Below are 26,488 nucleotides of genomic sequence, written 5' to 3'. Positions count from 1 at the left end.
TGACTCTTAAGATCTAATATCCTTCATTTCTTCATTAGATTTCTTTGTGCCGACTCCAGAAAAGACCCATCAAAAAGGCCACCACCTAGATCTAGTCACGTTTTCCACCAAAGAAGTAACCAATCCCAAGATTTACTGGAACCAAGCAATATGGACTGACTCTCTGTGGTCAGACTACCGTTTATGCAGTTTCCAATTTAGCTGACAAGTAAGATGCTCCCCAAACATACTATGATTTAACTTCTAGCCCTGACTTAGACTCCTTATCGGCGGACTCTTGGACCAACATGAGTACACAGATATTAAACAAAATGGCTCCCATTAAACTAAGGAAAATTAGAAAAAAGAATCTGGATGGCTGGTACGATACCGAGTTAGGAAATACGAAATGGGAGTTACGGAAACTCGAAAGACAATGGTTGAAATCAGGGGACAGTGTGGGGAGTGAAACGACCAGGTCCCAATTTGTATTAGCCTCGTTCTGCTGTCCTGCTGTTACATACACACACAAACGTACATGCCAATATGCCAAGGGATATATATAGCATTTCACATGGGTCAGTTTTCTCAGCATATGACTGTAGGAAAGACCATATTTGGTAACAGGATACATAAAAGCAACTAGAAAAAGGTAGCAAACATAAGAGGGGGAAAAGTGAGAAGTTTCCATTATAGCATATAATACTGTCTTGTCTAAGGTCTAGCAATGTTTCTTTTGTAACAAATGTTTCTTATCAGGGAGTCGGATGACAGACACAGCCCCAGGAGCCCCTTGACAAAGCACAATATGTGCGAAACATGTTGGGGCACAACTCCCGTTCTAAGGCTGAGATAAGTGCTTTATACTAATATTCAAATATATAAGTACATTTTTCTTTACACTATTTATACTATTTAAAGATATTTAACAAGCAAAGCTACATATGTATATGTCGAGACCAATGATGAAAGGCACCACATGATTTTTCCCGCTTTTGAACGATTTATAGCGGTGGAGTGGTGGGGCTGAGGTCTCTTCATAGAGAGATATCTGATACTTGGTGTGACAATTATATCTGGAGCTTGGAGTTAGTGATAAATACTTTTGGTACAGCTCCCGAATGAGATATTGATAAGTATTGCCATTTCTTCTGTATTTTATTCATAGGGCATGTCTTCAGTCAAGTCACACAGTCATAAGCGATCATGCAATCAGGGACACAACTGTCTAGTTTGTGCTTCAATCTACAGAAATATGAAGATCTTACTAGGTAAAGCAAGATATAGTGTCCAGGGTTAGGTAAAGAGGTAGTATGAAGTATTGCAGTGGCAATACTAAGAGGAAAAGAAAACATTTTAAATCTTAAAGGGCAAGGTCATTTCAAGGTTACTTGAAGCACAACTTTTTCTTCCTGTTTATTTTGTTTCGGTTCAGCAAAAGATTCTTTGTGGCAAAACTGATCCAAGATAGCTATGTATGTATACCAACCGACTGCTAAGAGAGAGAAGAAACATTTTAGAAAAAAGAAAAGTGATAGGGGAAACGCCCCTTGCCAGATACCGGTGGTAAATGCAGATCCACTGGGCTTAACAGATTAAAGTAGTAAATTGCACTTTCCACTAGAACATATGAATTAGTGTCAATTCATAGTTGCTTTATACAGTTCCTACCCAAAAGAGCTTACCTAAACAAAAATAACTTGGAACTTTACTCACACCTGCCTATTCCAACCAGAATGTCACTTATAATAAGGACATAATACATGCACATACTTTCAAACACATGACACATCCCTGTTTATAAACATACACTATCCTGTCTGCAACTTTCAGCAACTATCAAGCATATTTGCTATACCAAATTCACATCAGTCACATTTTTGTCCTTCTCTCCAGGTAATTTTCTTAACATCACCAATTTCTCTTTCTCTGTATCTTGTCTTGTTTCCCCAGTGCTTTCTTTGACCAAGTTTCCAAGTTAAAAACTCGATTAAATTCCAAATACTAAGCCTTTGACTTTTTTTTTTTTTTAAAGCTCCTTTGAATTTATCTAAAGATTAGGAGAGTTAATCCAGTCCAAGCATGACTGTGTAAAGCCTGAACCAATTCAGAATTCATTAGCATACCTTATTTTTTTATTTTAGGCAAAACACATTGCAATTCCTAAAACCATAATGTGCACAGTGCTGTAACTTTTGGCAATAATCCTATTCTTAGATTTTTTTTTTTATATTCAGGCGATAGTGTTCGTTTTTCCTGTCACATCAAAATCTAATCTACATAAAAACATACATAGAAACATAGAACATGACAGCAGAAAAGGGCCACAGCCCATCTAGTCTGCCCACACTAATGGCCCACCCCCTAACTACCTCCATGAAGAGATCCCACATGCCAATCCCATCTTTTCTTAAAATCTGGCATGCTGCTTGCCTCAATTACCTGTTGTGGAAGATTATTCCAGCGATCAACCACCCTTTCAGTGAAGAAATATTTTCTGGTGTCGCCATGAAATTTCCCACCCCTGATTTTCAACGGATGCCCTCTTGTTGCCGTGGGTCCTTTAAGGAAAAAGAGATCCTCTTCCACCTCGATACGGCCTGTGACATATTTGAACGTATCGATCATGTCTCCCCTCTCTGCATTCCTCGAGTTCCTCATACGGGAGATCCTTGAGGCCTGAGACCATCCTGGTGGCCATTCGCTGAACCGACTCAACTCTCCGCACATCTTTTTGATAATGCGGCCTCCAGAATTCTACACAGTATTCCAGATGGGGTCTCACCATGGATCTGTACTATGGCATTATGACCTCGGGCTTACGGCTGACGAAACTTCTATGGATAAAGCCCATGATTCATCTAGCCCTGGATGAAGCTTTCTCCACTTGATTGGCAGTCTTCATGTCTTTGCTAATGATCACCCCCAAGTCACGTTCTGCTACAGTCCTTGCTAGGATCTCACCATTTAGGGTGTAAGTCCTGCATGGATTTTTGCCACCAAGGTGCATGACCTTGCATTTTTTGGCATTGAAACTTAGTTGCCAAGTTTTTGACCAATGCTCCAGCAGGAGTAGGTCCTGCGTCATACTGTTGGGCATTGAGCTTTTGCCGGGCACTGTGCTTTCATCTGTTGTGTGGTTGCCTACCATGTTGCATAGTTTGGCGTCATCGGCGAATAATGTAATTTTACCTCGAAGCTCATCAGCCAAGTTTCTTACGAAGATGTTAAATAGGATCGGGCCCAAGACCGAGCCCTGTGGCACCCCGCTGATCACCTCCATCGTATCAGAGAGGGTACCGTTTACTATTACCCTCTGAAGTCTGCCTCTAAGCCAGTCCCTAACCCATGTGGTTAATGTTTCACCCAGTCCCATCGAACCCATCTTGCTCAATAACCTGCGGTGTGGGACGCTATCAAACGCTTTGCTGAAGTCCAAGTACACGACGTCCAGGGACTCCCCTATATCCAGCTTTCTTGTTACCCAGTCAAAGAAGCTGATCAGATTTGATTGGCAGGACCTTCCCTTTGTAAAACCATGTTGATGGGGATCTCGTAGATTCTCCTCGTTCAGGATCATATCCAATTGGCGTTTGATTAGTGTTTCCATAAGTTTACTCACTATCGATGTGAGACTCACCGGTCTATAATTCTCAGCCTCCGTCCTGAATCCCTTTTTGTGGAGTGGAATGAGGTTAGCCATTTTACAATCCAACGGGACTCTTCCTGTACTTAGGGAAAGATTGAAGAGCGCAGATAACGGTTCCGCCAGGACGTCCCTCAACTCCCTGAGCACCCTGGGGTGTAGTTTGTCCGGTCCCATAGCTTTGTTCACCTTGAGTCTTGATAGCTTCTCGTAGACATTGCTGTGCGTAAACTCGAAATTTCGAAACGGGTCTTCCGAGTTTTCCCTCGGCAGCTGAGGGCCGGATCCCGGTGCCTCGCAAGTGAAGACCGAGCAGAAGTATTCATTTAAAAGTTTGGCTTTGTCGGAGTCCGATTCTACATAGTTCCCTTCGGGTTTTCTAAGGCGTACTATCCCATCTGTGTTTCTTTTTCTGTCACTAATATACCGGAAGAAGGATTTATCGCCTTTTTTGATGTTCTTCGCAAGGTTCTCCTCCATTCGGAGTTTGGCCTCCCTGACTGCCGTTTTGACCGCTTTTGACTTGGCCAGATAGTCTTCCTTGGATTCTCGCTTCCCTGATTGTTTGTAGATGATGAATACTCTTTTCTTCTTTTTTATGAGGTCTGAGATCTCCGCAGAGAACCACTGTGGTCTATTGTTTCTTCGCCGTTTACTTACTGATTTGACGTAATGGTTGGTTTCTTCATGTAAGGTTGATTTCAGAGTTGACCACATTACCTCTACATTATCTGTTTCGGCATGGTTTTGCAATGCCCAATGGACGAAATCTCCCATGCTTTTGAAGTTTGTGCCCTTAAAGTTGAGGACCTTGGTTGATTTGCTTGACTTAGTGAAACCTTTCCTAAGGTTGAACCATATCATGTTGTGGTCACTGGAGGCCAACGTATCGCCTACCGAGACATCTGTGACACTTTCTCCATTGGTGAGTATTAGGTCTAGTATCGCCCGATCCCTAGTGGGCTCTAATACCATTTGTCTGAGTCTCGCTCCCTTTATAGAGGTTAATAGCTTCCTGCTGCCGCTGGTCGTAGCGGAAAGATTGTTCCAATCCACATCAGGCATATTGAAGTCTCCTAACAATACTGTGTCTCCATGGAAAGTGATATTCTCAATGTCTTCGACTAATTCTATATCCATGTCCTCCTGTTGTCTTGGAGGTCTGTATACTACACCAAGATACAGGCATTTGTCCTTCCCCCTAGCCAAATTCACCCAGAAGGATTCCTCAGTGTACTTGACATCTGCGATTTTGGTAACTTTGATGTCCTTTTTAGTGTATAGTGCTACCACTCCTCCCATTTTGCCCTCTCTGTCCCGCCGAAGTAAGTTGTATCCCAGTATAGCCATATCCCACCCATGGGAGTCCGTGAACCAAGTCTCGGATATCGCCACCACATTTAGGTTGGCGTTCTTCATTTCCATCTCTAATTCCAGAATCTTATTGCCCAAACTGTGGGCATTAACGTAAATAGCCCTCCATACCTTAAGTTTGCTATGTCCCTGTGTAGATATTCCTGCTTGAGCTAATTGGACTCCTATAATACTGTCTGCAATGTGTGTACTTACCTCAGACTCAGAAATGCAGTGTGTACTTACCTCGGACTCAGAAATGGATTGGCAACTTACCTCGCCAAGTTGGTTACTTGCGCCAGCATGTGAGTGGGTACCCTCCCCCAATTTACCTAGTTTAAAGCCCTACGAAGTAGGTGGGCTAGTCAGTGTCCAAAGTTACGGTGCACAGTATGCCACCTTAAATTGGTGCTAGCAAAAGTCACACACCCATAGCTTTATAAAAGAATTCTAATGTCTCCTAAAGCCAAAAGATATCCTAAAACTATTAATATATAAATTGTTTACGTAGATCAGAAAACTAGTTCTTAGCTCCTACAACCACAGGTCTACCTAGCTAAGTTATCACACAGTGTTGGGGTTTGTTTATTGGATTTTTTTTTCTTATTCAAACTCATTTAACATTGATTCTCCATAATTACGCAAATAAAGATTGCATTGTCTTCTGCAATCCTGCCATAATTGGCAGGGCTGAGATATCATATCTCATGATTAAAAGTGGTACTCCACCCTCTCTTGTAAAAAGAAAAAAGAGGGACAGCCAAAAAATGCTGGACATTGGGGTGGAGGGAAAACAGAAAATCCCCTACAAATACGGTATGCATACCACAGTTAGAATAAAGGAACTAAATTGTTAAAATAAGGACTGGAAAATTGGCATTGTGCCACTGCATCAAAGCAGTGTTTGCTAATAATTCCCAGTTCCTTTTGGCTAGGCACAACACAAACAAACAAAGAAAAAATTGACAATCTCCCTTCAAATATGCAAAATGGGTCCTAAGCACTGGTCTTCCTTGTTTTAAGAAAGTCTGTTCATATTAGCTCAACTACTAAAGCTGTATTTCTTCCTGAGTCTTATCTATTTCAGCTTACTGCTCCCCCTTCCTATTCTGAATGACCCGTTCAGCTCCTCCCATCTCTGTTTAAGGCACCATCTCAAATTATTTTCTCCTAACATTCCCTCTTCCCCGAGGATTTTAAAGGGAGGAGATAAATAGTTTAAGAGGTCTCATGGGCAGATTTTTTACCTCTTTGCAATCCCCTTTGTTTTTGACATAGCCAATTTTTCTTCCGCACTAAACTTTGTTCAGAAGCTACGTGGAGTCTCAATACTTATCATTTACTTCTTATCTTTCCTCTTAATACCGGACGCACTGCCATTATCACTGCAGGATCCTCTCTAAGGGCTTTTCCAGAGGATTGCTGTCTGGGGAGATCTCTCACTTCTGCTTTACTCCCCATTCTGGCCCCTTGAGCCACCCCGTATTCAACAGAAATCTGTTGCTTCGTCCGTTTCTGGCCACTCCCTTCGCAGGACGATGGAAATACAAATAAGGACTCCCTCTTGCTCCATGCCCCTGGCACATTTCACAGAAGAAACTCAAGCCAGATCTGGACTCAACCCTATTCTTTCCCCTAATATAGATATATATAGTGTATATACAAATATACAATGTCAACTTTCTTTCCCTATTACAAAAACAGCGTGGTAATACACAAATCTTACTTACTTGACCTTATAAACAAGACACCGTAATATACAATGTGATAGAAAGAAAAAAGCACATGCAAGAACAGCAGAACAGGCGAGTCTGTACAGATGTGAATTAGTTAGATCAGTCCTTCCCAAAAGGACAGGTAATTAGTTAAATTGGTCCTTCCCAAAAGGACAGGTAATCACAAAGGGTCAAAAACCTCAAAAGACTTGCCAAAAGCCTCAATAATCACATAAGGGTGTGGAAGAGGACAGAGACCAGTGAGCACTAGAAAACAGATACTCACTTAGACCCGACACCAAAAATCTCCACTCCCAAGCGAGCCCCCAGGTCCCAATTTGTATTAGCCTCATTCTGCTGTCCTGCTGTCACATACACACACAAACACACATGCCAATATGCCAAGTGATATATATATATAGCATTTCACATGGGTCAGTTTTCTCAGCATATGACTATAGGAAAGACCATATTTGGTAACAGGATACATAAAAGCAACTAGAAAAAGGTAGCAAACATAGGGAGGGAGGGAAGTGGGAAGTTTCTATTATAGCATATAATACTGTCTTGTCTAAGGTCTAGCAATATTTCTTTTATAACAAATGTTTCTTATCAAAACACATCAACTACAGAACAAAATGGGGACACAGAGCTCAGAACACAAAAAGAAAAGACCTTGTGGGTTCTTGGCAAAATGATGTTTCAGCAGTTCCTTTTACACAAGCAGGAATAGAAAAACTTACAAAGAATATATGTGCCCCTTCAGGGAGGTCAAATTGGAGACTAAAATTAAATGAATACAAAAATCTAATAATAAAAAAATGCACTAACTTTTATGCCCAAAAAATCGGATTGCTGAACACCAACAGTAGAAATCTCTTTGAATTAGTCAACAATCTCTATGACGTAAAAGCCCTCTCATGTTCTACCCTAGATTCCCCACCATCTGCAGATGATCTGGAGAAATTTTTCAACAACAAAATCATCAATTTGAGATCCAAACTAGAGGGCTCCTCCACCAACCATTTGAACTACCCAGTCGCCCAACACAAAGATGATCCTAGGGTAGATATGGCCTGGAATAATTTCACTACCCCATCCTAGCAACAATTCTCCAAATTTTACATGAAATACGCCGTCTCCTACTGCAGATTAGACTGCTGCCCCATAAACATTATGAAAGTTGCTCCAGTCTCATTTAAAGCCAAGTTATACAACTGGCTCTCCTCTCTCTTACTAACCGGTACCTTCCCTGAGGATTTAGGCCAGATTCTGATCACCCCAATTGTCAAAAACCCTAGAGAATCTACCAAACTGTAATCTAACTACAGACCAATTGCTAGCACTCGCTTGTTCGTTAAGCTAATGGAAGGACTGGTCAACCAGGAGCTAGTAATGTATCTGGACAAATTTAGAATACTGCAAGACAATCAGTCTGGTTTTCATTCTGGATTCAGCACTGAAACTATCATGGCATCACTACTGGACTTCCTCCATACCTTATTCAGCCAGGGTACCAGTGCTCTAATTCTGCAGCTAGACCTAATTAGTGCCTTCGATTTGGTTGACCATGCTATTCTGATTGACTGTCATGAGTCAATTGGTCTTTCAGGTAACGTGCTAAAATGGTTTCGGGGTCTCTTGAGCAAACGGTCATATCAAGTCTATAGTGACAATAAAATATCCTTTAATTGGGTAAACTCTTGCGGAGTCCTGCAAGGCTCTCCTCTTTCACCTACATTGTTCAACATATACCTTGCCTCATTGGGGAACTTACTACAAAGCTTAAAAGTTAAATTTTATATCTATGCTGACGATATCACCATTGTTATTCCCCTTACTTCTCTGACCCCAAGACTAAGATTCATCTATCATCCATTCTAAAGCAAATAGAACTATGGATGACCGAATTCAAATTGAAGCTCAACACTGACAAAACCAAATTTTTCCTTGCAAGCCCCAACGACAAAATCAAAGACACATCGATCTCCTTGAATAGTCAGGACTTCCCTATTGACCACTCCATTAAAATCCTGGGAGTCACCCTGGACTGCCACCTCACTCTAAATGCTCACACAGATTTATTGGTTAAAAAATGCTGTTCGGTACTATGGAAACTCAGAACCATCAGAAAATACTTTGATGCTACATCCTTCCACTTACTGGTTCAATATTCCATCCTAAGCTTGCTCGATTATTGCAACATCATTTACTTGGGATCATTCAAAAAAACCATTCTAAGACTCAGAGTCATTTAAAATTCGGCAGTTCGACTGATTTTTGGGCTGAAGAAATGGGAACACATAAGCCCCTACTATCAAAAACTCCATTGGCTGCCCCTGGAGGCACGAATCCTGTTTAAGTTCTCTTGTCAATGTTATAAATCAATATTTGGTCTGGCCCCCGCTTACCTAGTTTCCCATTTTAATCTGGCAAGTTCTTTTAGGCCCACACGAAGAATACATCTGTTCACCTACCCATCAATGAAAGCCTGCCACTACAAAAGATTCTGGGACAGAACTCTTGCCTTTGAGGCAGGCAAATAGAACGATTGGCTTAGTAACTTTATCACGCTCTCCTCATCCTACTTCAATTTTAGAAAATTAGTAAAAATTGTTCAATCGATTTGTAAACTAAGAATCTGTACAGCTCTGCTAAGATCTATATAGCTTTCCAATTCTTTCATTATGTAAGATTGAACTGTTAACTTTGATTGTAACCTCTTCGCTGATTGTCCAGCGCTTCTTGCTGTAAACCGCCTCGAACTTCCATGGCTTTGGCGGTATATAAGAATAAAATTATTATTATTATTATAATTGCCAAAATAGAAAAATTGTCCACTTTCTGGCCCTGCTTTAGTACATGGAAAAAACCGACACGGGATAGCGCAGGCCACTTTTTTGTGCTGCTTAAAAAAAAGTCCCTTAATAAAGCATCACAATCTAATAAAGTATAAAACAACATTGCAAATTAACAAAAATATATTAAGAATGTAAAATCAAAACATATCTATTGATTCTTATTTATGCTCTGTATGGATTATTGCCTGTTTCTTAGAAATATGTGTTTTGAATTAAAGACTATGCCTTTCTCATAAAAAAAATATTTCTAAATGCTTACCTTTCCTGGAAAAATAAAGAACATGACTATAGGGCATTTAAAAGAAAAGTCACAGTTCATGTCCTAGTGTGCATTAACATGTCATTGGTGTAAGAAGCAGTCTTAATCAAGTGGCAAAAAGACAAATAATTTTTTTATACTGTAATTCTTTTATTTTATTGGGTTAGAAAATGGCAAATGCAGAAGTTAGGTTGGAGATAGCTTGGAGCTCAATTGTCTGCCAACTTAAATCTGACAAATGGCAAGAGTGTATAATTAATACTGTCATCCTTCCTCACACTAAAGGGTGACTACGGTAACAGTAGATTGTAATTGTCATCATTGTCACATAAAATGTGCTATTATTAAGTTCTGGCTGAATTTTATTGCTGGGGATCCTCATAAATTAAATGGCCAGTCATTTAAATTACTAAGCAGAGGGCTTTCTGCCTTGCTGTAAAGCTGCTTTGTAAGCCAATGTATTTGACTTTGGACTTTTGAAAAATCATTTTGTTTCTGTCAGCAGAGGCTGTAACCTATAAAAACATTAATTCAAACAACATTATCACATCAAGGTATGTGTAAAATTTTTTATATTTCAGTTATCTGGAAGAGGAGGGGCTACCTAACATAGTAAATGATGGCAGATATAGACCTGAATGGTCCATCCAGTCTCCCAGTCACACTCATACATTCATGTTTAAATTGCATTTTCTTTTCTTTAATATTTCTAAGCAATAGACCATAGAAGTCCACCTGGTACTATCTTTAGTTTCCCACTGCTGGAGTTACCATCAAAACCCATTCCAGCCTATCTTAACCATCCTGTCACTGGAACTTCTATCAAAGTCCTTCCCAGCTCATAAGAATAGCCTTACTGGGTCAGACCAATGGTCCATCAAGCCCAGTAGCCTGTTCACAAAGTGGCCAATCCAGGTCACTAGTACCTGGCCATAACCCAAGGAGTAGCAACATTCCATACTATCAATCCAGGGCAAGCAGTGGCTTGCCCCATGTCTTTCTCAATAACAGCCTATGGGGGGGGGGGGAGCTTGACCGCGTAAGGAAATGGATGTGTGAATCAGTTGCTCCCCCTCTGCCTTGCAATATTGGTTGATTTAAGCTGATTTTCACTGCAATTTTTTTCTTTAAAGTTCATAACTTCAATATAGAATGGCCTCAGATAAACAACAAACAAAGTTGGAGGTGAATATGGGATCTGGAGGAACAGCAAAATGATTACAACATGACCCACCAACACCATCAAAGTTGCCTTTGCCTAAAGACACAATGGAACTTTTAGAACAGGTGATAACAGATCTCTCTACCATTAAGGATATGCTTTCTCAAACTACTTCAACACTAATCTCTCTTCAGCTAGAAGTCTCTACCCTGGCAAAACAGCTGACAGTGAGTAATGTTCGAGTTGATCAATTAGAGCAGAGAGTACTGGCTACTGAAGTACATATAACTCTGCCACAGATCATAATTTAGTGTCTCAGCTAGTTCAAGATCTGGAAGAGGCTAACAATAGATCCAGACATAAAAAATATCTGTCTTCTGGGTTTGAATGAGGGGCAGAAGGGATTATGTAGTACATTTCCTTACTGAATTTATTCCAAAAATCCTCTCTCTCAATTTTGCTCAGACATTCCATATTGAGAGATCACACCATGTGCCATATAATCAGAGGGGTCTCAGACCTCTAATTTTCAAAGTTTTGCGGTTCCAGCAAGCCATGGATATTTTGAGGGCAGCAAAATAGATGAAAATACTAATCTGGCAAGATAAAAAAAACTTCTGTTTCTCCCTGACTTTGCAAAGTTTATAGTTTATAGTTTATTCAATTTTTGATTAAACGCCTTTTCGATACTACAAAGCGTTGTACAGAGTAAAAAGTATTAACATTTCACAAAAATGACGATTAAACATACTTTCCTATAGTAAACTACAGGAATACAGACCGTACAAACTGGGTAAATGTTGACCTATTTGCCATAGAAACATAAGGATAAGTGGGAAGAAATACACTTGTAATAGAAAAGTGAGAAACATTTAAGGGAAAAACATTTAGGAAAAGCACACAGCCTCTCTCAGAAAACAGTTTCTGAATCTCAGGCCACAGCTTAGAGAGGTGGAGGGGCAAAATCAAAAAAAGCGTCTAAGTCCCCATTTGGCCTAAGTCCCTAAACATTCAACCCAGAAGCAGGGAAAGTGTCCATAACCAAAACAAACGTCCATGTTTTGATTATGGCCTTCCTCTGCCTAAACGCTCAATCTCCACTACGTCTAAAAGTACCCCCACAGCACGTCTACACTTTTTGGCCATAATGAAACAAAAACACGCCTAGGCCACAAACGTCCAACAGAAGGGCTTTTAGGCGAAAGAGGAGCCAGTCCTTCGCCTAAAAGCTGGATTCTGTAACCGGTGTCTGTCAAAAACAACACCGGTTACAGAATCCCCCCCCCCACAATGATCCAGGCAGGAGGGTGCCCAAGCCCTTCTGCCATGTTAAACCGCGACCACCCCCCTCCCGACAACATCGGGGCAAGAGGGAGCCAAAACCCTCTTGCCCCCCCGACTCCATCGGGGCAAGAGGGAGCCCAAGCCCTCTTGCCCCGCCGATCGTGCCCCCCTGATTCGTTCGGGCCAGGAGGGAGCCCAAGCCCTCCTAGTCCAGCCGATCCTCTATCCTCACCCCCCACTACATTATGGGCAGGAGGGATCCCAGGCCCTCCTGCCCTCGAAGAACCCCCCTCCCCCCAACGTCCGCCCCCCCCAGAACCCCCGATCGGCCCCCCTCCCAGCTGACCCACGACCCCCCTGGCCAACCCCACGACCCCCCTTCCCCGTACCTTTAGGTAAGTTGGCCGGACAGACGGATGCCAAACCCGTCCATCCGTCCGGCAGTTCTCCGATGAATGGGGCCGGCCGACCCCATGACCCCCCTTCCCCGTACCTTTAGGTAAGTTGGCCGGACAGAAGGGTGCCAAACCCGTCCGTCCGGCAGGCAGTCCTCCAACGAATGGGGCTGGATTGGCCCAGCCTAACCAAAGCCCCGCCTACTGGTGGGGCCTAAGGCGCCTAGGCCAATCAGAATAGGCCTGGGAGCCTTAGGTCCCGCCTGTGGGCGGGGCCTTAGGCACATAGCCCGGGTTGTGCTCCTGCCTGGCTTTCAAGATCATTCACGGCATCCTTCCGCCCCTAATCCCTCTATCCTTCCTCACCCTGACGCCTGCTACCACCAGATTAGCCCACAGACATAAACTATCCTTCCCCTCTCTACACGGCATCCTCCACGCAGGTATACTGGGAAGATCCCTCCTCTCCAAAATCACGGGCCTTTGGAACGATCTCACTATCCCCCTGCGGAACCTGAGCTCCCTTCAACTATTCCGAAAACAACTGAAAACCTGGCTTTTCTCTAACATATAACATCTCTTCTATTTACATCCCCTCTTTTTATATGCTCTTGTAAATCTTTCTCCCCTCTCTTCCTATATTTTTAAGCTTTGTAAACCGTGTCGAGCTCCACTTCCGTAGAGATGATGCGGTATATAAACTTAGGGCTTAGTTTAGTTTAGTTACAAAGGCCAACATAGATCCGATCCTTTTGACAGATCATGCTGGCATTTGGATTGAATTTCAGTTTAATGAAGTAGATTCTACTAGACCTGTTTAGAGATTTAATAATACATTGCTTGCAGATTCAAACTTTCTCAAGGAATTTCAAATGAAAATGAATGAATATTTTCAGTTCAACATCTCAGAGGAAATCTCAGTGGAAACTATTTGGGATGCTTTCAAAGCTACAATGAAAGGGCAAATAATTTCATATTTGGCACATATTAGAAAATTGCTAAAATTAGAATTTTCCAATTTGGAACAAAATATTCGGACTTTAGAGTTACAATTAACCTCAAAATGGGAACAAGCTACGTTGAATGCCCTGTTGAAAGCTAAATATAAATATAATGAAATTTCCTCACAATTGGCTAGGAAAGATTTGTTTTCTTGACAGGCTCTGTATTATGGAAATTTGAATAAAGCGGGAAGATTATTGGCTAATTACCTTATAGCAAAAAAGAGAAAAGTTAAAATTGTGGCTATTACTGATGATAAGGGTAAAATTCATTACCAAATTGGTAACATTCTAAAACAATTTTTGGATTATTACAAAGCTTTATATTCTTCTGAGCTTTATTCAAATAAAGAAATAGAGGGTTTAGAATTTTTAAAGTTAATTCAAGGGCCCAAAATTCCTGAGCATATAAAAGGAAATCTTGAAGTGCCTATATCACTTCAGGAACTATAGGCAACGTTGAAATCCCTCAGAGTTGGATCCGCTCCGGGTAGTGATGGATTTACGGTGGAATTTTTAAATTATACTTTTACCTCATCTTCTAAATTTATATCAATCACAACTAACTAAAGGTTGTATTTCAGGTACTATGGCTGAATCTTTAACCATTGTTTTGCCGAAGCCAAATAAAGATCCCTTGCTGGTTTCAAATTACAGGCCTATTTCTTTAATTAATGTGGATGGAAAACTTTTGGCTAAATTATTGGCTTTAAGATTAGTCAAGGCTCTCCCTTTTATGATTGGTATGTACCAGATGGGTTTCGTTGTTCAAAGACATTCCTCAAATAACACCAGATTGGCATTTCATATGTTAAATTTAGCTAATACCATGGATAATCCGGCCTTCTCTGTCTCTTTGGATGCAGAGAAGGCCTTTGATCATGTAGAATGGACTTTCATGTACCAAGCGATGGATTGGTTTGGTATAGGATCCAGATTTATACAAAAGATTCAAACCTTGTATAGTTCCCCTTCTGCCAGATTATATATTAATAATACTTTCTCAGGGAGTTTTCATCTGGCGAGGAGAGTTAGACAAGGATGTCCCTTATCTCCTTTGCTTTTTGATATTGTTCTGGAACCCTTGTTGGCTATACAACAGGCAGGGGAGATACAGGGGATTCCTTATGCAGGTCGGGAATATAAGATCTTTGCTTATGCAGATGATATCTTGCTTCATTTGAAGAATTCTGATTCTACCATTCTGCATTTACTGGAATTGATAGATTTGGCAAATTTTCTGTATACAAAATAAATTGGAGCAAATCGGAGGTTCTTCCGTTAAACGTGCATTGTGTAAAAGGATTATTTGATCCATTCCTATTTCTTTGGAAGGAAGAGGGCATAAAATATTTGGGTATTATGATTCAGAGAACTTTGGAAGATACAATGACAATAAATGAAAAATATTTATTGCTGAAAGTCAAAGAAATGTGTGAACCCATTACATCTTTCCTGGTGGGAGAGAGTCCAAACCATCATGATGATGATATTGCCTGTAGTTTGCTACCAAATCAGTATGTTGCCGGTTTATTTCTATGGGTCCTTTTATAAAAAATTGAACAAAATTCTCACTAAATTTATTTGGCTGGGTAAAACTGCTAGAATAACGTTAGTATTTTTGCAAAAAACAATTGCGGCAAGTGGGGTAAATTTTCCAAATTTCTTTTGGTACCATCAAGCTTTTATTATGCGGCAGTGTATGCATTGGATCCTTCCTAAACTCATGGAGCATCTTCCGGATGGGCTAATATTAGAATGGCAACTCCTGTCCCCATTGCGATTGTGTCATGTTTTAAGTATCAAGTTACCTAGGATTTATAAGGACAATAGAATTTTATTCTCCACATGGCAAACATTAAAATTTATTCATAACCTAGCACCTATTCCGATTCATCAATCAACGTGCCAGTCCTTATGGTTGAACTCCAAGATTCAAATTGGCGAGTCTAAGATCCTCTGGAAGCATTGGTTGCAGGCAGGTTTTTAGACGTTAGATGATGTATTATCAAATGGGAAAATGCTTGATTTTTCACGACTGCAACAATTATTTGGCATTACAAAATCTCAAGCATATAAGTGATTGAAAGTTGAAGCAGGCCATTCAGAAGGGGTTCCCTGATTGGTGAAATTTAAAAACTCAGTATAACTTGCCAGGCCTATGCTTCCAAATGTAATGTAAATTCACTCACATATATTCAACAACATTTCTTAAAAGTCATATCAACTTATAAAGAAATCAGTACTCAGAGACACGGAGGTGAAAACAAGGGGCGAACCCCAAAACTATCACCTCACCACCCAATCATCGCATGTTCAATATATTTAGTTGATATTTAGAAAGTCTTTATACTGCTGTCCACCAGAAGATTATCAATTTATATCAATGATAATCTTCTGGTGGACAGCAGTATAAAAACTTTCTAAATATCAATTAAATATATTGAACATGCGATGATTGGGTGGTGAGGTGATAGTTTTTGGGTTCGCCCCTTGTTTTCACCTCTGTGTCTCTGAGTACTGATTTCTTTATAAGTTGATATGACTTTTAAGAAATGTTGTTGAATATATGTGAGTGAGTTTACATTACATTTGCTATGGTTATTTTAATCACTCATACCACATCAAGTATTGAATTTGTGGTCCCCCTGATCTACTTATTTGACTGGGCCTATGCATACAGACAGATTTGCTAGGGCTTCAGGCAGCCAAGTGGTATAAATGAATATGTGAATATTTGAATAAGAAACCTAAAACTAGTCTAAAAGATATTTGAAGCATTGAGACAAAGCAGCAGATTTCTGCAACTCAATGGCCACGAATTTGGACTTGGAGGATCAGATGTATGGCGTCAGCATCTATGAGACAAGCTTGGCTTTTTCTGTTTTATAGAATTTTTTGGACCCTTGTTTGTTTTCAAAAATTAGATAGATCAAAATCTAATAGATGCTGGCACTGTCATCTGGAAACAGGAACACTGGACCATCTATTTGTTCTATTGTCCCTTGATACTTAAATTTTGGAGGTCTATTTGAGGTCAAATCAATATGATATTGGAAGTCTCATTGTCATTGTCATATGACGTAGTGTTGTTCGGAACACTATTAATGCCCAAGAGTCCAATAAATGCAAATAAGAACAGGCTACTTCTTATCATGACAGGAGTTGGTATGCAACTAATCTGGAAAAAGTGGGATAGAATAAATTAAAATTTTTGGTGGAAAACCTTATGCCAAATTTATAAGTTTGAACGTATGAACTCGTTACAATTGGGACACTATAATAAATTCAAATAAATTTGGGATCAATTAACAAAATTTTGTACGAATTGATCATTAATATTACCCTTTGAATGAGTTTTATGCACATCTGGGAAGGGTGGGAGGGGGGAGGGGGATACATACTTATCTAATTATTTGATCGTAATAAGTGCTGTTTTTTCCTTTGTATCAATTGTTGGTTAATCTGTTGCACTTTGTGTTGGCTTTTAAAATGAATAAAGACTTGGGAAAAAAAAACAGCCTATGGACTTTTCCTCCTGGAAATTGTCTAAACCTTTCTTAAAACCTGGTTTGCTATCCACTCTTACCACAACCTCTGGCAATGCGTTCCAGAGCTTAACTATTCTCTGAGTGAAAAACTATTTCCTCCTATTGGTTTTAAAAGTATTTCCCTGTAACTTCATCGGGTGTCCCCAAGTCTTTGTAAATTCTGACAGAGTGAAAAATTAATCCACTTGTACCCATTCTACTCCACTCAGGATTTTGTAGACTTCAATCATATCTTCCCTAAGTAGTTTCTTTTTCAAGCTGAAGAGCTCTAATATCTTTAGTCTTTCCCCATACGAGAGGAGTTTCATCCCCTTTATTCTCTTAGTCACTCTTCTTTGAACCTTTTCTAGTTCTGCTATATCTTTCTTGTGATAAACCAACCAAAATTGAAAACAATACTCAAGGTGAGGTCGAACCATGGAGTGAAACAGAGACATTATAACATTTCTAGTCTTGTTAACCATGACTTTTAAAAAATAATTCCTATTATCTTGTTTGCTTTTTTGCTATCGCCACACATTGGACAGAAAATTTCAATGTATTGTCTTCAATGACACCCAGATCTTTTTCTTGGATGCTAACCCCCAAAATGGACCCCAAAATGGACCTGGTAACTATAACTAAATGCACACCTTAATAAAAGGACCCCTTAGTCTTAGTAGAAGTATAGGGTTACAACCTCTCCAACTCCATGCCGGCTCTGTGATATAAACAAAATAAATAAAAAAGACTTTCCTCTCTCTTTTAGGTCCTTGTTCACGCTTGCTGTCTAACTCCAGCTCTGGCAGGATACACATTTCAAATATGACATATTGTAATCTCAAAACAGAAAATAAAATTATTTTTTCTACCTTTTGTTGTCTGGCCATTATTCAAATCATGTTGGTCCCAGGCTCTGGTTGTCTTCTGATAACTCACTTGCCAGGGTCTCCTGCCCATTTGTCATTTCCTTCTTTCTCCATGCTAACCATCCATCTTACATCTCTGTCCTCCCCTTCCATTTCCCTTCCCTCCCCTGGAGGTCTGGTATCTTTCCTTTTATTCATCTCCATCCTCGCAGCTACAGTGATGGACCCCCACCATCCTCAGATCCACCATCTCTCCTTTTTTTCACTACCCTTTCATCCAGCATCTCTCCCTCCTTCTCCACCACTCCAGGGTCCACCATCTTTCCCTTTCTTTTCCCAACTACCCTCCTATCCAGTATCTTTACCCCCTCTTCCACACCATCCATTGTATTCAACTTCTCTCCCTTTCTATTCCTTCCCTACCTCCATCCCATTGTCCACCATCTCTCTCCCTCTCCTCTGTTTTTAGACCCATTATTTCTTCCCCTCCCACCTCAGTCCGGCATATGCAAGTCTCTTTGGACTCCTCCTTTCCTCCCTCCATGTACTTCTACATCAGGGCCCGCACGCCCTCTTCCCTCCGAAGACCTGCATGTTGTCTCCCTTCTTTCTAGCATCCTCCGGCTTCCCAGTTTCACCTTCAAAGCAGCCTGCAGAGGATCGCTGGTTGGCTGTAGCAATCCTAGCAGGCTGCTGTTGGCCTCCACAGCATGTTCCCTCTGCTATGATCCCGCCCCTCCTCTGTTGTACAGGACCACAGCAGAGGGAACATACTGTGGAGGCTATGGCAGCCTGATAGAATCGCTACAGCCAACCAGTGATCCTCTGCAGGCTGCTTTGAAGGTGCAACCGGGAAGCTGGGAGAGAGATGGTGGACAATGAGATGGAGGGAGGGAAGGAACAGGGTATTTTCTTGCAGGCCAAATGTAATTACCCTGCGGGACAAATTTGGCCCGTGGGCCTGAGTTTGACTCCCCTGATTTAAACAAACAAACAGCAGGGCTCTAGATCTGTGGATTCACCCAACACTCTGAAGGCCCTAAATACTGATCTGAATTTGATTGGTTGAGCAGCTTCTGCCTGCTCAATTAATCATATTCAAAGCAGTGCCCTCATGGCCCTCAGGGGATTGGGTGAATCCCCTGAGGGCCCTGACTGCACACCACTGTGGAGAACATACTTTGCCATGTGATTGTACATGGTCATTGTATGATGCTGACATCATCCCTTGTATAGTAGCTTATCTCAGATGTGGTCATGCACATGATATTATGTGTGGGTGTTGTGGCTTGTGTCCCTGCCTGCATCCTGGAATAAGAAGGTGACATTGACTATCTATCATGGTTGAACTAGTTGCACAGGACAAACCCAGGTAGATTGGCTTAGGTCAGTGGTTCTTAAACCTGTCATGGAAGATCACCCGCCAGTTGGATTTTCAGGATATCCCTATTGAACATGCATGAGACAGATTTGCATGCCTCTCATCTCCATTATAAGCAAATCTCTCTCATGCATATTCATAAGATATATCCTGAAAACTCAACTGGCTGGTGTTCTAGGACAGGTTTGAGAACCACTGACATAGGCAGTGGAGGTGCATATTTTGACGGGACATATCTCTCCATTGTTTCAGCTGAAGCCTGATATGCAGCAGCAGGAAGTGGTTGGTCCTCCATATGATCTAGAACCAGCTCTTCAGAGCCTCCACATCTCTGAAGATTCCCAAATGCATTTGTCCATGGCACTTGCAGATGTCTGTGCAAAGCCTCCCTTAGTACAATATCAGGATCTCTCTGTACAGGGGCCAGACCAGCAGCTGGGGTATCCCACAAATACATGAGGTTGATAGGTGCTAGTTGAATCAGCCTGTGTGCATTATGGGATGATGCTCCCACCCTGCAGGGGCATGCAGCCCTTGAGTGACACACATATGGGAGAACATGGGATATCTTGACTGATGTTGACAGCCATATGACAGACATCTCTTTGGCCAAGCTGCCATCTTCTCTTGCAACACTGTCATTGGTTGGGTTGGTGGGATTATGGGAATGTAGGAAGGTGGCATGTAAATGGGAGTCAATGTGAACATGAAGCTGTGCAGTGCTGCATGTGTTCTGGCCACCTTGCCACTATGCTGTGACCTTATAAATCTGCAATTGTGTACATGTAGTATCAACACCTTGTTAGCTGTGTGGCTTGCAAAATATCATATAGATGGAGTGGGAGTGAGGGCTTGTTGGAAGTGTAGGTTCTTACTTTTGCTAGTGTCTTCTGAATCTTCTCCCAGATTCTTATTGCTGCTGCTTGTGGAACCCTGTACCTCCCATACCTGAATAGGCCCTCCTTATTCTGCATGGTGAAGAGAACGAAAGGGCACTCGCTAAAATTAGAAGGGAAAAGATTTCGTACAAACGTAAGGAAGTTCTTCTTCACCCAGAGAGTGGTGGAGGTCTGGAGCGCTCTCCTGGAGGCTGTTATAGGGGAAAGCACCCTTCAGGGATTCAAGACAAGGTTGGATAAGTTCCTACTGGAACAGAACATACGCAAGTAAGGCTAGACTCAAATAGGGCACTGGTCTTTGACCTAAGGGCTGCCGCGTGAGCGGACTGCTGGGCACGATGGACCACTGGTCTGACTCAGCAGCGGCAAATCTTATGTTCTTATGATAAGTGGTGCCAGGAGTTCTCTTTCCTTTTCAGAGAAATTGTGCATCCTCGCAACCTTCACAAAACTACCTCCAAGGGACAAGTCTTTTTTAACAGAAAGGAAGTTCTGGAATGAGGGTTTATGGGGGTAGGCTCAAGAGTAATCTAGTAATTCAGCTGTTCGCCTTCCCCTCCCTAAAACTATGTCAGCTCAAAAGATTCCTCGACAAAACCTTTGCCTTCCAGGCGGTGAAGCTGAACCCTTGGCTAGCCCAAATGATGCTCGAGGCCCCGACCTACCACGACTTCAGAAAACTTCTCAAAACATACCTATTCTGCGAACAGGACCCTTAACCCTCATTCCCCTGCAATAATCCACCTCCCGCCCTCCCCCCTCCTTTTCTCCCCCTCCCCCCTCCCCCTCCCCTCCCTTGGTTCTCCCTCCCTATTTTCTTCCCAATTCAACCTTGTCGCTGCTTGTAACTCTGATAAATTTCTGCTAAAATGCTCCAACATTTCCTTCCTCGTTGCTTATAACTCCTATAAAATGTTGTAAATCCGTGTTCAGATCGGATCTTAATTAATTGATGAGAACCGTCTAGAACTCATTGGGTATGGCGGTATACAAGAACATAATAATAATAATAATAATACTAATAAACAGTTCTTTAGATAAAAAAGTGATGGATACATGAAATATCTCCCAGTGGAGATGGTGGAAACAGGTACGGTATCAGAATTCAAGAGAGCACGGGCAAGCAGAAATGATTATTGAATCAAAAGAATTGTAGAGCTGAGTAGTTGGTGTGGAGGGAGAGATAAGCTGATTGTTCTTTTCTGCCATCATATTTTATGTTTCCATAAAAGTCTTATCCCTACATGTACACTTTGGGTAATATACTCCTCTGAACTTTGTCTGATTAACTGCCTTTCCATTCTTTTTATTCTCCAGGTAATTTTGTCTGTCTTCTCCCCTACGTGTCTTGTTTCAAATTACAATTACTTCTGCTTTTACTTTTCTCCTATTCACATTCTGTTGTGTCTATATTCAAGTAGGCCAACATGTCCTGAAAGCCATACGGAGAAGTAGTGTAGGTTCTTTGTCATTGAAATAGTTTTTTCTTTTATCATTTAAATACTTTTACGTGGTCTGAGATTTGCCTCTTGGCACAGTTCACACAAATTAATAATTCTAGCAATGTTTTTCTTTAAGGCAGACAATTAAGTTTGAATAGGCTCCTTCTATATTAGTTTTTCTTTTTGGCGAATTATTAATTTGTCAGATGATATAGATACATGCAGGTGCTAATTAACATCAAACTATGCTACTGTATTTCATGAATAGGTTTATGTAAAATGTGGAATTTCTGTCTGCAGCACTTCTGCTAAGGCATTTTTAATAATAAAACATACTTGAATCTCATTGATGAATATTAATGATTTTAATCTTTATTTTACTGCTTGCTATGAAGGTGCTTGAAGCTCTGGTAGAAGAAGATAATGAAGTTATTCAGGTAATATTTCCATGTGTCTTTCACAATGTTCTTGCTCTATTGTCCTTGTTTCCTTTTTCAAAATCCTTTCTTACCCCTCTGTTTCCAAGCCACAATTTTCTGAATACTAAATTATTGCTCCCAATGCTACCTGACTTATTTCCTCCAGTGTAACCAAGTGGAAGAACAAGCCTATGGATATTTCCAGCAATCTCTTTTCAGTCTGAGGGCTTATTATGGACTTTTCTGATCATTTTGTTATTTATCAGACTCTATTCCCTCACTATTTTGGTGCAATTGACCTAACAGTTGGAAGAATTACTATATTGATCTTTGAGACCAAAGTACTTTCGAGCAACAGTCCTCAAACTTCCCAGGAATAAGAATTTTTATGAGGTAATTGTATAAAGTCATTTTTGAGCATATATATATAGTCATTTATGCATATAAATAGCCTTTTATAAAATACCAACCAGAATACAAGGTCTCACAATTAAGTTCATGAACTCATCCTAGAAAAAGTGCTACATACCTCATTACTGAATATCACTACAGTCACCTTCGAAGTACTCCCCTTGGGAAGCTATGCAATGATGCCAACACCTAGTCCACCCTCCAAAGCAAATTTGGAACTCTTTTCCTGGAATGGCCATCAGAGCTATCATCGTATTACCATGATATCCTGAATGTCATCAAAATATCTTCCTTTCAATATTTCCTTTATCTTTGGGTAAAGAAAAAAGTCATTGTGGGCCAGATCAAGTGAGTAGGGAGAGTTCCAATACAGTTATTTGTTTATTGGCTAAAAACTCCCTCACAGACTCAAGACTGCGATGGGAGCTCAAGGCAGCCATTTCCTATGACCGATCTGCATGAGGCAGGAGTGTGGGAAGATTGCTCCTGCCCTGAAAACACGCTAGATTACCAGGGGGGCTTACAGGGCTTAAAATAGCTGGGGGGAAGTGGGGGTTAGGGGCAGAATTGGCCCAAATATTATTTGCGTTTTTTTAATATTCGCGAGCCGGCTCTGCCCCTAACCCCTGTGGATATGGAAGGAGAAGTGTACTGAGAATGGCTGCCGCATCAGGGCCCCTCTGAGAGAGAAAACTGGTTTGGAAAAGCACCACGAAGATGAGGGGAAGAGGATGAGATGCCTGGACAGAGGGGCTCAGGGCAGATGCCCTGTTTACCTTCCCCTAATGCCAGTGGGCCCCCCTGATGTTTTCGGGCCCTGGGCCTTTAATCCAGCCCTCGCCCTGACCTCTTTATCAATGACACTTTCTCTACCCTCAGAAAAAAAACAAACATTTAATCCAATTGTACACTGTCGTTTTCTTCATGGCATTATCTCCATAAACTTGGACTAATATGTCCCTGATTTCACTTCCACTCTTGGCAAGTTTAACAAGAAATTTAATGTTTGTTTGTTGCTCTAATTCAAGTTCTGCCTATTTAGCAGTTTCCCAAAAGAATATGCAGTGATTACGATTGTGGCAGTCAGGTTAATTTTTGGGCTGAAGAAATTTGATCATGTAACACCTTCCTATCGACTTCTGCACTGGTTGCCGATGGAGGCGTGGGTGAAGTTTAAGTTAGGTTGTTTTTGCTTTAAGGTAATATTTGGGTTAGCCATTAAATATATAACTGACGTTTTCTCTTTTTCAACCAATAGACATAAGAGAAGCTCACACTTGAATTTTGTCTCACCACCAGCTAGAGGATGTAAATTTTAAAAACATCATTAACATCTTCTTTCATATCAGGCATTATGGGGTAAAGATCTGGAACAATTGCTTCTGCTTACTAACACTTATGGGGAATTTAGGAGACACCTAAAAACATATCTGTTCCTGATGTACTTAGGTAGCTGACTTGTTTAATCTTATTACACAATAATTGATCTTTAGGGCTCTCAGTTGCTAGTTCTTAATCTTTGCAAGTTTTACTTAATTTGTAGCATTTTTTAACTATTATAAACCGCATAGAACTTTATGGTAACTGTGGTATATAAATTGTTATTATTATTATTATCAATGAGAGTTGTTACCAGAAGAGGACAGAAACTATACTTTGTGGATACCTATCTCTGTGGGTAAAAGTGATTGTGAAAAACCGTGCTTACTGCAGAGCTTGTGTGGAGTGTTTAAACTTGGCAGGAAGATAGCGTTATCCTGGGCTGAGGGAAGAGGGTGAGAACTGGAGTGGCTCACCATGAGTACTGAAGAAACAGTGTGAGGCATTTGGGAAACAGATTGAAGGGATATTTGAACTGACTGTACTTTAAAGCTTTTACCAATTTCTGTACTCACAAGAAGGTTTATTATAAATAGTCTAGAAGTGAAAACTATAAATCAAAGAGTTCAAGTAAAGTTGAGATATTAATTTGCTTTCCATCTTAGCTTGATTCATTAACAGGAGATTAAGGACAGACGAGTGTGGTGATTGAGCCCAGGAAAGTGATTTTTCGACCTGCCAGAGTAAGGCCTGCCCCAGCCTACACCCAGCTCAGAGACAGATTGACTGTATGTTTATATATATATTTTTGTATGCCCTGGTCGTGGGTGCCTGACCGGAAGAGCTAGTTGGTACCCAAAGACTGTCTGTGAGGCCAGGGTTACATACTCTAGAAAAAAATAAACAACTGTGGCATACTTTAATATTTAGAATTCACAAGCAACAAGTACTGTATATAGAGCTGAATGCTGTTGGCAGAAATTTAAGTTTCTTCCAATGTAACCTGTAAAAGTTATCAGGGAGAAATCAATATTTTGATATGCAAAAGCTATCTACATAGCTCATCAGCTTTTGGAATTCTACATTGTACTGTATGTGTCACCCATGGAATTCTGGACAGCATAGCTCTCTCTCCAGGAGAGTTGCAATCTGCCAAGTTAGTCAGTTGGGTGGGGTTTTTAGATGAATACTGCTGCAGATTGAATGCTGTCTGTAATTGAATTGTTTTTTGGTACAAATTTGTGAATTGTGGCAGTGTTTAATTTAAGGTTCAGGGTCCGTGGTGAGGTTCTGAGTTTTTTTTTTACTTTGTACTCTGACAGTACAAACTTTTGTTTAGGTCCCTAGACTTGATATTTTGGCAGGGACATAAATGTTTTGACATTTGATTTTAATTAGGGAATTGAATGGATTTATTTCAGTAATTTTCTCTGAAGTTATTAAATATTTACTATGAATGAGGTAGTTATAATCCTGTCAAGAGTTGTAAAGGCTTGTAACAACCATCAATTGTGGACTGGTTATTAAGGGCTCCTTTTACAAAGGCGTGCTAGGGCCTTAACGCGAGCAATAGTGCATGTTAAATTCCCGAGCGCGCTAGCCTCTACCGCCTCCTTTTTAGGAGGCGGTAGATTTTTGGCTACCGCGCACTATAACGAGTGATAATTTTGTGCGTGCGCTAAAAACCTTAGTGCACCTTCGGAAAAGAAGCCCTAAGTTCTTTGGTTAAATTGAAGTTTGGTGTGTTCACCTTTTAAAGAAAATTCATTTCTGAACTAGTTTGAAGCTATGGGCTTAAAAAAAAAAAAAAAATTCAAGTTACTGTATGGGAAAGTTTTAGAAGGGAGTATTGATTATCCATTTTTTAATAGATAGGGAAATGGGAATTTAGTAAGACAGGTTTCTTCCTTTGAGTTATTTACAAGATAAGAAGTAGGTATTCAAAGAAAAAAGAATGCAGATGAGCTCCAATGAAAGAAGAAGACATTCCAAGGAAATCAGCCTACTGAATTTACTACAGTCTACATATGAGAACTAAAGAAGAAGAGAATAAAAGGACTTTATACTTAACTGAGCTTTGTTAATTCTTGATCCATGGTTTACTGCTATGAAAGAAAGCACAAAGAATCAGTTCTTTAATAGAGAATTTTATTTATTTTTTGAAAAAAGTAAAGGTGCAAATTTAAGAGAAAACCAGAATAATATAATACTTATCTGTTGTTATTCCATGTACTTGGATTTGTAAACTGGATCCAGTGAGAGATTCTAGAGAAAGACTAACTTTTAAACAATCTAATGTGTTTTCACTAATTATGTATAATAATTAACTGTAGGTTTAGTTATTCTTGTACTGCGGAAACATTTTGTTGTTTCCCCAGCTATTTTTATGTACCTTGATATTTTTAGGGAAACACTGCCTGAGGTGTTGGCTTAGAAATATAAATCACCACTCAATTTGATATTGTGAATCACACTATCCACCTATTACAGTGCGCTGTCACGCAAATCTCCAATGCACTCTTACAAGATACTTTTTAGAGATTAACCGGGATCTCAAGTGCT

The sequence above is a fragment of the Geotrypetes seraphini genome, chromosome 2 (assembly GCF_902459505.1).
Source record: "Geotrypetes seraphini chromosome 2, aGeoSer1.1, whole genome shotgun sequence".
In the NCBI taxonomy this organism is placed as follows: Eukaryota; Metazoa; Chordata; class Amphibia; order Gymnophiona; family Dermophiidae; genus Geotrypetes; species Geotrypetes seraphini.
Note: the sequence above shows the minus strand (reverse complement) of the source record.